The 12981-nt window shown below is 44.3% G+C and overlaps 2 long non-coding RNA genes across 2 annotated transcripts in view; both read right to left on the bottom strand.

Moving 5' to 3' along the window:
- Positions 1 to 12981, bottom strand: part of LOC110135861 (uncharacterized) — a 127034-nt gene that overhangs the window by 29091 nt on the left and 84962 nt on the right. The window lies entirely within an intron of this gene.
- LOC139037739 (uncharacterized) overlaps positions 5717 to 12981 on the bottom strand; it is a 49483-nt gene continuing 42218 nt past the window's right edge. The window contains exons 2-3 of the long non-coding RNA XR_011490618.1: positions 6402 to 6518; positions 5717 to 6296 (exon numbers count right to left, since the gene is read on the bottom strand). This is a non-coding gene — a long non-coding RNA (uncharacterized lncRNA). The remainder of the gene's footprint in view (positions 6297 to 6401; positions 6519 to 12981) is intronic.

The following is a 12981-nucleotide window of genomic DNA, read 5'->3' as shown; positions in this document are numbered from 1 at the left end:
GTGTGATGCTTCCTTTCACTTGAACACTTGGAGGACATTGCAGGGTTATTAATTGGCCTAATTTCAATGCTATTGTGTCTCAGGGAATAGGGCTGCCCAAAGAAAAGGAGACGGGGGAATAGCCAGTTAGTGGAACAGTCAACAGTCAGAAGACACACATTTATTGATTTAGCTCCCTGTCTTTAAGTGGGCACAATTCATGGAGCCCCCAAACAACCACAACAGTAACACCAAGGATCACTTGTCACAAATCACCATAACAAAGACAATAATGATGAAAAAGTTTGAAATACAGTGAAAATGGCCAAAATTCGGCACAGGAACAAGAAGTAGCAAATGTTGGCAAAATGGCCCTGATAGACTTTGTTGACCCAGGGTTGCCACACCTTCAATTTATCAAACAAAATGCAATACTTGCAAAGCGTAATAAAACAAAATATCCTGTAACAGTCAGTGAAAGTGAAAGCTGCTCATGCTGAGCAACTTTTACAGTCCATGTGACTATAAAATACTTTTGGTTACTTCTACAGTCCATGTGACCCTGTATAGTCCATGGAATTCTCCAGGCCAGAATACTGGAGCAGGTAGTCTTTCCCTTCACCAAGGGATCTTTCCAATCCAGGGAATCAAACCCAGGTCTCCCACATTTCAGGTAGATTCTTTACCAGCTGAGCTACAAGGGAAACCCTTGTGGCAGTCAAGAGTCATTCACTATTTCAGCAAAATCACCTCACAGATGGCAACACTACCACCCGTATAGGCTGCAGCATTATGACTATTATGCTCCTGAGGCCTCTCCACAGGGGTGAAGCCTCAGGACTTGACTGTGGCTTAGGGGTCACAGTGCACAGTGCTTGAGCATTTACATATAGCAGTGCCCACTAATTTATTATCAATAATATGCCTTTCTTTTATATCAGTTAAGGTATGATGTTGACTTCTTTTTGAAGTGTCTGAACATGTTTATTAATTTTATTCAGGAGATTAAAGGGGCATTGCAAAATGCTTGTCATAACAGAGATGTTAGTGTTAGCTCTCATAGGTCTGAAAACCACAGGTTTTTAGAGCCAAACTCAGCACAGTTGTGGTTCCCAGACATTGCCCCTGAGACAAAGGAGTCCAGATGCCAAGAGCAGGCATTTCACTGGGTCTAAATTAGCCTCTGCCCTCTCTTTGGTATTTAAATGCTCTGGTGGTCAGAGCATTTTGGTGTACAGCCTGCACCTGTCCTCAAGGGTCTTGATATCTACTTCATGATTAAGATAGTATGATTTGACAAGTTTCTATAAAATACTTAACTTCTAGAGGAAAGACCATCTGTTCTTATCCACATGTCAATGCCTCTCTCTCTTCCTGTAAAAGCTAGATCACTCCAGGAAAACCTCTTTCTGGGCTTTCTGTCCTCCCTTTCTGTGAAAAGACCAAGGCAAGCAGGCAGGAAAGATTGGAGGACCCGCTTTCATTGTGGTGCCTGCTGCCAGGTTGAGGGCTATCTCCGCAACCAGAACCATAGTCCAGAGGTTCTACCTGTGGGATAGACATGACAGAATTAATCTGAGGCCCCACCTCCAGCCTGATTGCTATTAAATCCTTTCATAAGGAGATCTGTTTACCCGCCTGACATGGGTAAAGAGAGAAAAGGAACAGCTGCAGAAAAACGCTGTGGTTGAGAAGGTCCTATACACCTAGAAGATGGTTTTGTCATAGGACAGTAGTGGGGAAGTTAGCAAGTAGAGTCTGTTTTCTGGGGGTAGGTCCTGATTTGTTTCATTCTATTAATTAGTATATTAGAATAAGTTAACAGTGAAGATGTTAAGAGTCTGTTCTGGCAATATCAAGAAACAAGAAAGAGCCATTAAATCTTAATCTGTGATTAACCTGTATGCAGAGATGTACTGTTTTGCACAGATTGTCTTCCTGTCTCTAGGAGGGATAAGAAAATGAAAAGGAAGGGAGGGAGGGAGAGACAGAAGGAAGGAGAAAATCTTTGAGAAAAATTATTAATTAATATTGAGGAGATCTATAAAGGTTCAGCCAGGGGCTCATTATATTTTCAAAGTTAATCACCATAATATTTCCTATCCCACAAGCTCTTCTGCAAAGGAGTGGGGTCCCATTCCCTTCCCCTTGAATTAGACCCACTATGAGAACAAAATAGTAATACCACCTTCTGCTGGAGAAGAGAAAATGTGAATATATGTCTAGAGTGTTAGTCGCCCAGTCATGTCCAACTCTTTGTGACCCAGTGGACCATAGCCCGCCAGGCTCCTCTGTCCATGGGATTCTCCAGGCAAGAATACTGGAGTGGGTAGCCATTCCCTTCTCCAAGGGCTCTTCTCAACCCAGGTTTCAAACCTGAGTCTTCTGCACAGCAGGCAGATGCTTTACCATCTGAATCACCAAAGAGGATTATTTGGTACCAAACCCAGGCTGTACTCACTGGAACTGGGTCTTACAAAAATGGGTCAGTGGTAAAGACAAATTGGTAAAGTGCTGGCGAGTCAGTGAGGGTTGGTGGGCTAGAAGGCATCGGAGAAGAGGCAGGAAGAAGAGGCAGGAAGCAGAGACCCCGCTGGGAGGCAGGAGGAGCAGGTTGACCAGAGCTGGAGCTGGAAAGGCTACCAGGGTGGAACCTTAACGAGAAAGGCTGTTATTGACCAGATTATATCAGTGTAGTCAGAATAAACGTCATTGGCGGAGACCTTTGAGCAGCTGACAGTGACCTTGGGCTGGAGGGTAGAGAACAGCTCTGCTGACTCACTGCAATGCACTCCCCGGATCCTTCCCTGGATCTGTTCCTTGTGCTTTCTTTTGTTGTTGTATAGTCGCTAAGTCATGTCCAAGTCTGTGAACCCCTGGACTGGAGCCTGTCAGGCTCCTCTGTCCATGGGCTTTTCCAGGCAAGAACACTGGAGTGGGTTGCCGTTTCCTTCTCCAGGGGATCTTCCCCTCCCAGGGATTGAACCCGTGTCTCCAGCGCTGCAGGCAGATTCTTTCCTGCTGAGCCTCCAGGGAAGCCCGCCCTTTCTCTACCTGTTCTGAATCAGTCTGCCCCTTGCTGGTTGTCTTTCCGAAACTGGATGCTAGGAGGCACTGATCGGTGGATAGAGGGCAGGCTGGGGAGGGAGAAGCCGCTACCTCTCTCTCTCCTTCTCAGCAGCTCTGAAACCTTCCTGGCTGCAGCGGTTGCCCCATGAGTCAGTCCACTGTGGTTCCAGCCTGCACCCGGGGACAAGGCGCCCCCATCCAGCTCCAGGACCCCTTCCCCTCTGTCCTCTGCCCCGCGGCAGTGTCCGCTTTCCACACTGCGGTCCCTGCATGCCACAATGACCCCCGCCCCTGGCTGGACTCGGGCTATTCTACCCGCTGTGTAATCCATCCCTGTAGCCAAGACTTCTGTTTCAAATTAACTGGTGGTTTCCTGTTTCCTGGCTAGATCCTGACTGATACCCTGCGCTGGTCTCAGGAGTGGGTGAGTTCTGAGGCAGGGGGACAGCTGCTAAGGACCAGCACCGGGACACCTTGCTGGAAGAGATTTATTGGAAAGCACAAGGTCTTTGGGACAAATGGGTGTATGCTGGCCTGTCTATTCCCATCTTCTCGAGAACCACAACAGCTGTTGCCTTAAGGGAGGCACTTTAAAGAGAAATAAGGAGAGGAGGTCGCTTCCCCGCTGGCTCAGCAGGTAAAGAATCGGCCTGCGATGCAGGAGACTTGGGTTTGACCCCTGGGTTGGGGAGATCCCCTGGAGAAGGGCATAGCAACCCACTCCAGTATTCTTGCCTGGAGAATCCCCATGATCAGAGGAGCCTGGGGGGCTACAGTCCATGGAGTTGCAAAGAGCTGGAGACGCCTGAAGTGACTGAGCACACAGCACAAAGACAGGAGGACCCTAGTTAAAGAATTCACTAAAACAGTACCACCAAGGGCCCCAGAGATAGGATGCAGCTTATGTCAAGTCAGTTTAGAAACAACCAAAAGTGCTCTGGTGGGGGTTGATGAATCACTGAATTATCACAGCATTCTTGGTCCCATGTAATATTTGTACCCTGTGTCTGGTTTCAAATAGAACAGAGAATAATGTTGAGTGTCTCTAATTTAATATTCTGATAATATTTCTACCACATCAAATTCCCACTAGGACACATGTATACAAATGAATCATTATCATTTTTCCCCTTACCCCAGCCAAGCCACTCGGGCCTCTGCTAAGAAATGTTGATAAAAGTGATGAAAAACAAAACAAAGCATACATTATAATGTCATTAAAAAAAAATAAAAGGTTTCCAGGAGATCCTTTGTTGCACTGGAAGAGCACAAGCTGCATGCTTAAACAACTTTTCACCTTCCCCTTTGGATAATCACAGAGTGATGAAACCAAAATAATTCTTGGCCTGCCGCTGAGGTTATCACTAAGCTCCTGCTGATGTGTGGTATCAGTCAAAGAGCCCAGGATTTCAGAGGGGGCACGGCCCTGGAGACATGAGACAGGGCATCGCTCAGGTCTCCTGTGCGTCCATTCAGAGAAAATGTGAGCATCCCGTTTGAATGAGCTGAACCAGGACCTCATCACCTCCCTGGGGATGGCAGCAGTCATATACCTGTCTCATGGGCACCACAGTGGGAGAGAGAAATACCATCTGGGATTGTGTCCTTGGGGGATGCGATTTTTCATGCTGGGTAATGAACCTGCAGCAGGGAAGGGCATTGCACTGTGGGTTTTACTGTACCAGGCGATTCTGACAGGTATATGGACACTTATTCCCACTCCAAGTCATAAGACGAAGACGGCAGTGAGGGAGCTGCTTGGCTTGCAATGACGTATTTGAGGAGAGGACTTCACAGCAGACGTTCAGAACAGAGGCTAACAGGGTAAAATCAGAAAGTCAGAGGGTTGTTTGCTTATTTGTTCCATTCCCTCACTAGAAACAAGGCTGCAACCAAACATGTGGCAGTTTAAAAACATAGCCAACAGACCTTGAATTGAGCTGTCTTTGAAGTGTAAATTACACCCTGAATTGTGAAGGTCTAATATGATAAAAAGAACATAAATCTTATAACCTTTATAGTGATCATATTTGGATATATTGGGTTAATTAAAATCCACTCCTAAAATTAAAAACAAAACATGTGAACTGGACACACTTTCTCAGAACCTTAAGCTGCTGTGTAAACAGGAGTCTGTTTACCCCGAAGCAGCTACGTGGAGAGACCACTGAGAGGCATTCCCATGGACAGTCCCAGTGGCACCTAGCCTTCAAACCAAGGTACCAGACAAGTGAAGGAAGTGGCCAAATAGCCAGGTAAATAGCTTTGGGTGGCTTCCATCAACACCCCATGAAGCAGATCAACCAGCCAAGAAAATGAAGTGTTCATCGGTCAGTCGTGTCCGACTCTTTGTGACCCCATGGACTGTAGCCTCTGTACGTGGGATTCTGCAGGCAAGAATTCCAGTAGGAATGGGTAGCCATTCCCTTCTCCAGGGGATCTTCCCCACCCAGGGTTCAAACCTGGGTCTCCTGCATTGTGGGCAGATTCTTTACCATCTGAGCCACCAGGGGTTGTTATTTTAATCCACTCTGTTTGGCAGTAATTTTTCATGCAGCAATAGCTAAGTAGAAGATATTCCTTACTAGACAAATCTTTAAGACAAATCTTTAAATCTACTCCCAAGTGTATGTTAGCAAGTAGAGCTTGCCACATACTAAATGTTTCAATGTCAAATGGCCATCAGCACCTTTTATTGAGGGCCTCTTGCAAACCCCAGTGCTGTGTGGAATATAAGGCATACGGTTCAGTCTCTGACCTACAGGATCTGATAAAATAATAATTATGGGATATCATTTATTAAATGATGGCTTTGAATTAGGCTAATGACTCTCAAAGTTGGTGCTGAAACAGCAGTGTCAGCTTCACCTTGCAATGTGTTAGAAATCCATGCTACTTATGGAATTACAAACTTGGGGGGCAGGCCCAGTAACATGTATTTTAATAAAACGAGCTGGCAATTCTAATGCACACTATCGTCTGAGGACTGCAAGCACTGTACTTACTTTATCCTCCCGAATCCTCACTGTAACCCTGGGCATCTTGATTGACATTCGGGGTGAGATCACTCTTGTTGCCGGTGACTGTTCTGTATACTGCAGGATGTCTGGCAACATCTCTGGTCTCTACTCGCTAGATGCGAGCAGCACCACTTTCCCCAGCTCTGACAGCTAAGAACGTCACCAGACGTTGCCACATGTCTCCTGGGAGTTAGAAGTCATGTCTTGTGGAGAAGCACTCCCTTAGCCCTATGAGGGAGTGTTTTAAAATATACCCAGGATTAGTTTTAGTCAGGTATGGAAAGACATGCAGGTGTAGAAATGACTGTCATAGAGGAAGAAGATTTTACTCACATTTCCCTAGAACCAGTAGTTGGCATGCCAAGGGGAGGCCATCTGGGGAAACACCAGGGTCAGTCAGGAGACAGAGGGAACAGGGGAAATCACGGGCAAGCACATTTATTACGGCTTCTGTGGGAAGAAAGGGGTGAAGCAGGGAGAGCAGGCATAGAATTGGACGGTTTGAATAATTTTAGTGGGTTCTGGGGCCTAGGGCCTGTGTCTAGTTGCCCTGGAGCAGTACCCTTTGGGCAGGGTACTCGTGGTCCAAATAAATGTGAGTCCGTAAGGGAGGCGGTCAGTGGTGTGGAATCTGGGTTGGCTGGTTTGTATAGGAAAAGTGTGTCTGCCGGCCAGTCCCTTGCCAATTCTAGGAATTGGCTAGCCCTGGGAGGGACAGTTTCTCCAGAGTCAAAGGCCCGAGATGTCAAAGCATCAAAATAAAATAAAAACATGCTTAATGCAAATAGACACCATTACCTAGTTACAGATGGCAAAGCCGAAGTCCAAAGAGCAGAAGTCCAAACCTGCCATACATTATGTCTCGCCAAGGGGAGAACCCAGATTGAAACCTAGGTCTACAGGACCCCTCCAGCCATGCTCTGACCCCCACGTTATACTGCTGTTCATCTAGCAATTAAGTATGGGGGTAACTACAGCTATACAAAAAGGTAATTGACAAAGGAGGAGGAGGATTTCTACATAAAATAATTACACTAAGCCATGAGAAGAAGAAGAGATCAATTGTAATGGTCAAACAAGGCTCGGTGGGGGGAAAAAAAAAATGTCATTCGGGTGACTGATACCCCACTCAGTGGTGACAAGGTCATCGGGCTTGCTGGGTGGGTCTTGAAAGTTGGAGAGAATGCTGCTGGGCAAAATGGAGGAGGGAGACTATTCTGAAAAGGCAGGAAATGATGCGCTCGCAAGGCTCAAAGGCAGTAACGTGCCAGGTCTGATGAAAACCCCAAGTGTTAATAGGCTGCCTTGGTTACTTGAAAGTCAATTAGAAGGAAAGGGAAAAGGGAGCTGCAGCTGGGTGCCACCCACTTTAATAAGCTAAATCCATCAGAAGCAGTGCCTGAACGTACAAAACATTCAGCGTGGTGGGCTGGACAGCAACGAAATACCTCCCACCTAGGAACAGCACCATCATTTAAATGCCTGGGCAAGATGAAAGGCAGTGTCAGAATCAAGCTGGAAATTTCCACTTCAACATCTTGCAAGATAATCAGCTAGGCTGGGAATCTGTGACCAATGGGGAGAACACAGACAAAGAAAGTTCGGACTGAACAGGGCATCAAAGGTTCTGGCATGTGGAATTGACAGCCACTCGTTCATGTGGCTGTTTCTGGGTGCTTCTGCTGGGCCAGGCACTGTGCGAGGTGATGGGGAATTAGAAATCATTAGCCATGTTTATGAAAGTGGGTCTCTGCTATTGAGGGAGCTGGTTAAGCAGTGACTCCCAGTCTCTGAAGCACCAGAGAGTATAGAGGAGGCTTCGGTCCAGCCCAGCCTTGGAGAGGCGTGATGAATGGGCACCTGTCTGTGCGCTGAAATTTCAAGAGGCACTGCAGAGATGCTGGCAGCACAAGTCTCCCACTGTCTCTGGGGACAGTCTCCCCTGGCGTCATCACAGGTGGGTCCAAATCACTGAGGGCTGGTGGGGTTGACAAGGCACACTATCGCTGGGTCCAAGACCCAAAGATGCTGATTCCCTGGGTGATAAGGAAACACCACCTTAAACCCTTGATAACTCTGTCAATCCCTTGCTTAACAGTTATTTCAGCAGCTGGAATTTGGCAAGAATGTAACCAGAAAGTAAGCTGGAGAAGGGTAGAGATGTTTGTCTGTTTTGTTCACTGCTATATCCACACTGTCAGGCCCATATTCTACACTTACTAGGTCTTTTTGAATGAAGAAATTGGACACATAGGCATGGCAGAGGTAGGGGAAAGGAAGAAGTCATATCAAGAAAAAACAAGAAGTGGGACTTCCCTGGCTGTCCAATGGTTAAGACTCCACACTTCCACTGCAGGGAGTGCCGGTTCGATGCCTGGTCGAGGAACTAAGAACCCACATGTCTCAAACTGTGGCCAAAAAAGTGAAAAACAGAAAAAGGAAAAAAAAAAAAAAAAAACAACCCAAAACAGCAAGAAGAAAGGGGAACTCTGAATAAGGGAGGTGGGAGGATGTTAAGAATGAACCTGGCTTTTACCAAAGTTCTGCTGGCGTGGAGGAGAAAACCACAGGTCTCCACTCTGCTGAACTAGAATTCCAGTTAAATTCCAAGTTGAGCCATAGTTCTAAGAAACACTGTGCTTAGGGAACAATGACCACTCAGTACTTTTCCAACCTGATAAAGGCTCCTCTATCTTTCTACTTCTAATCCTCAGCCCAGGCCTTGTTCAGAAACCACAAATGCCAACATTTCCAAGCTGCAGGAATTCTCTCTCAAGGCCCCACCTGCCTATACAGTTCTAAGTGAATTGGAGTCCTGCGCTGGCCCAGAAATACCCTCCATCTTCCAACCTCCCTCCAGGGGGAGGAAGGGCGTGCCTGCCTGAAAGCAGTGCGACAGGAGCAGATCTTGGAAAGGATGGAGAGAAAAATCAGGACGTCTCACCGAGTTAGGCAAACACCCCATCAAACACCTGGACTGAAGGACTGTGTTGTAGGGTTTCATAAAATCTTCAATGGGAAATGCTGTTTTACTCAATGTCTATCAGGCGTGAGGTTTTCAACCCAGCTTTTCCCCCTTTAAATCCTCATGTCCTTGAAAGAATCCTCAGTTCTGGTTTCAAACCTAATTCACTCTTCCATTCACACATCTTCTTGGGAAAGATACATTTTCCCACTTTTATTACACTTTTCACTCATCATTTCTGTCTGTTTGGCCTAGTTCTCCTTTTGATTTGGGCCAGCCATGGGTGGGCCTCCAGAGGTAGGCAGGAAGGTACCTGGTGTTTTAATAGAACCAAGCAGATCACAAAATGTCTGTCAAATGAATATGTCTGCCTCAAGCTTCCCACTCTGATGGGGCTCAGTGCTAAGCTCTGATTTGCTCTAGTTAAAAAAAAAAAAATTCCCCCAATTTCACTGTCAAGATTTTGAGAAGCATTCTCATGGTTTTAAAGAGATTATTGCATAATCTGTTCATGTTTAAAGAATTATATTGTTAAATAAATTTAGCTCTCCAGATTCTAAATGACAAAAACAAGTGAAGTTACATCATTTGAATTATGAAGTGATAATGTCTTCCAATTCTGCCCCAATCAAAAGTGTAACAGTTTAAAGCTTATAATAATCATGTTCAAACATATTCAGATTATAATTACTTTTCTTCTGATAATGATAGCCCGTCTGATTGGATGATTACCTATTTGACTTTGATAAGTCTCAGAGGTCAAAAAAGGGATAATTGCAGACATCTGTTTTCTATGGAAAATATAATCTCAGAAAATAGTGTTTAAAGTGACATCTGCAAATATGTGTTTTAGAAAGAAACTCGCTGCACATTTAAAATCACTGGGAAAAGAAGCAATTCCTAAGCTACTCCGTATCACTCTGTCTTTGTAAATAGAAGAACAAGTTTAACTTACTAGTATTCATGTATGCATAAGTAATTAAAAGCAGCATGATTATATTTTGTACAGGTAGAATTAGAAATGGAAATAGACTGCGAGAAAGGAATTTGAAGGAGTCTATGTTAGAAAATGATACAGAGGCTCTTTCTCTTTACTTTGGCTTAATTCAGTCTAGACAGACATAGGTGTAACCATTTACCTAGTTGGTTTTTATTTTGAAATTGGAGCTGGAAGACTCTTTGCCCTTGATTTCTCCCTGTAGGTGACCATCTCTACTTGTGAGATTACTGTTAGTGGAGGAAGAGCTCATTCCTGGAGGCCATGATTCTTTCTGTACAGGAGGACCAATTCCTCTCTCTGCAGGTGCATCAACATCCCAGCCCTCTTAAGAAGATGCCAAGAACCACTCCCTCCCTCCAGCCAGCAGCTGCATTCTACAGTAAAAATGGAGAACTCTTAAAAATATTCCTTTCCATGCACAGTATAACTCCCTTGGTTTTTTTTTTTAATTGAATTGTTATTTTATATTGGAGTATAGTTGATTTACAATGTTGTGTTTGTTTTAGGTGTATTGCAACTTGAGTCATTCATACATACATATATCTCTTCTCTTTCAAATTCTGCTCCCATATATGTTATTACAGACTGTTGTGAACAGTTCCCTGTGCTATTCAGTAGGTCCTTGTTGATTGTCTAGTTTATATACACGCATATTAGTGTGTATATGTTAATCCCAACCTCCTAACTTATCCCTCCCTTCATTTCCCCTCTGGTAATTATAAGTTTGTTTTCTACGTCTGTGAATCTGTCTCTGTTTTGTAAATTAGTTTGTTTGTACCAAGTTTATTTGTGTCAAGTTTTAGACTCCACCTATAAGTGATATTATATGATATTCGCCTTTCTCTGTCTGACTCACTTAACTGGTATAATCATCTCCAGCTCCATCTATGTTGCTGCAAGTGGCATCATTTCATTCTTTTGTGGAGAGTAATATTTCATTGTATATATGTGCCACATCTTTATCCATTCATCTGTTGATTGACATTTTGGTTGCTTCCATGTCTTAGTTATTGTAAATAGCAGTGCAACGAATGTTGGGGTGCATGTGTTTTTACGAATTATGGTTTTCTGTGAATATATGCCCAGGAGTGGGATTGCCAGATTATATGGCAATGTGTAATCTCTTAAGGAATGTATGCAGGTCAGGAAGCAAGTTAGAATTGGACATGGAAAAACAGACTAGTTCCAAATTGGGAAAGGAGTACATCAAGGCTATATATTGTCATCCTGCTTATTTAACTTATATGTAGAGTACATCATGAGAAATGCTGGGCTGGATGAAGCACAAGCTGGAATCAAGATTGCTGGGAGAAATATCAATAACCTCAGATATGCAGATGACACCACATGTGGCAGAAAGTGAAGAAGGACTAAAGAGCCTCTTGATGAAAGTGAAAGAGGAGAGTGAAAAAGTTGGCTTAAAGCTCAACATTCAGAAAACTAAGATCACGGCATCCCATCCCATCAGTTCAGTTTGGTTCAGTTCAGTCGCTCAGTTGTGTCTGACTCTTTGCGACCCCATGAACCGCAGCACGCCAGGCCTCCCTGTTGATCACCAACTCCCGGAGTGCACCCAAACTCATGTCTATTGAGTCAGTGATGCCATCCAACCATCTCATCCTCTGTTGTCCCCTTCTCCTCCTGCCCTCAATCTTTCCCAGCATCAGAGTCTTTTCAAATGAGTCAGCTCTTCACATTAGATGGCCAAAGTATTGGAGTTTCAGCTTCAACATCAGTCCTTTCAATGAACACCCAGGATTGACCTCCTTTAGGATGGCCCATCACTTCATGGCAAATAGATGGGGAAACAATGGAAACAGAGACAGACTTTATTTGGGGGGGCTCCAAAATCACTGCGGATGGTGACTGCAGCCATGAAATTAAAAGACGCCTGCTCCTTGGAAGAGAAGTTATGACCAACCTAGACAGCATATTAAAAAGCAGAGACATTACTTTGTCAACAAAGGTCCGACTAGTTAAAGCTATGGTTTTTCCAGTAGTCATGTATGGATGTGAGAGTTGGACTATAAAGGAAGCTGAGTGCCGAAGAACTGATGCTTTTGAATTGTGGTGTTGGGGGAGATTCTTGAGAGTCCCTTGGACTGCAAGGAGATCCAACCAGTCCATCCTAAAGGAGATCAGTCCTGAATATTCATTGAAAGGCTGAAGCTGAAACTCCAATACTTTGGCCACCTCATGCGAAGAGCTGATTCATTTGAAAAGATCCTGATGCTGGGAAAGATTGAAGGTAGGAGGAGAAGGGGACGACAGAGTATGAGATGGTTGGATGGCATCACCGACTCAATAGACATGAGTTTAGGCAAACTTCAGGAGTTGGTGATGGACAAGGAGGCCTGGCATGCTGCAGTCCATGGGATCACAAAGAGTCAGACATGACTGAGTGACTGAACTGAACTGATGTGTAGTTTTTGAAGGAATCTCCATAATGCTCTCCAAAGTGCCTGTTAAAAAAAACTTCCTTGGTTTTAATTCATTAACTCAGAGTCTTTTTTAATTCATGCAAGACCTGGGTTATTACTTTTGCCAGATTAAGCTTCTAAAAATGTAACTTTCACCAAGCACTTTGCTATCCAAAAGGCTTCATGGCTCTCCAGCATCTATAGAAGGTATTCCAAACTTCTCAGAAATTCATGATCTTTCATCATCTGACCCTAATCTATTTTTTAAAAAGACTTTCATACTGTTTTAAAGGTTACTCTCCACTTATAGTTATTACAAAATATTGACTATATTCCCTGTGTTATACAATAAATCTTTGAGCCTTACTTACACCTAGAGTTTGTAATTCCCACTCTCCTGTCCCTATATTCCCCCTGCCACTGGTAAGCACTAGTTTGTTCTCTATATCTATGAGTCTGCTTCTTAAATGTTACCTTCAGTAGTTTCTTGCATTGTTTAGATTCCACATGTAAGCAATATTGCTATCT

Source organism: Odocoileus virginianus, chromosome 12 (genome assembly GCF_023699985.2).
Source record: "Odocoileus virginianus isolate 20LAN1187 ecotype Illinois chromosome 12, Ovbor_1.2, whole genome shotgun sequence".
In the NCBI taxonomy this organism is placed as follows: Eukaryota; Metazoa; Chordata; class Mammalia; order Artiodactyla; family Cervidae; genus Odocoileus; species Odocoileus virginianus.
The sequence above is the reverse complement of the archived record's forward strand: the minus strand, read 5'-3'. Positions and strand labels throughout refer to the sequence as shown.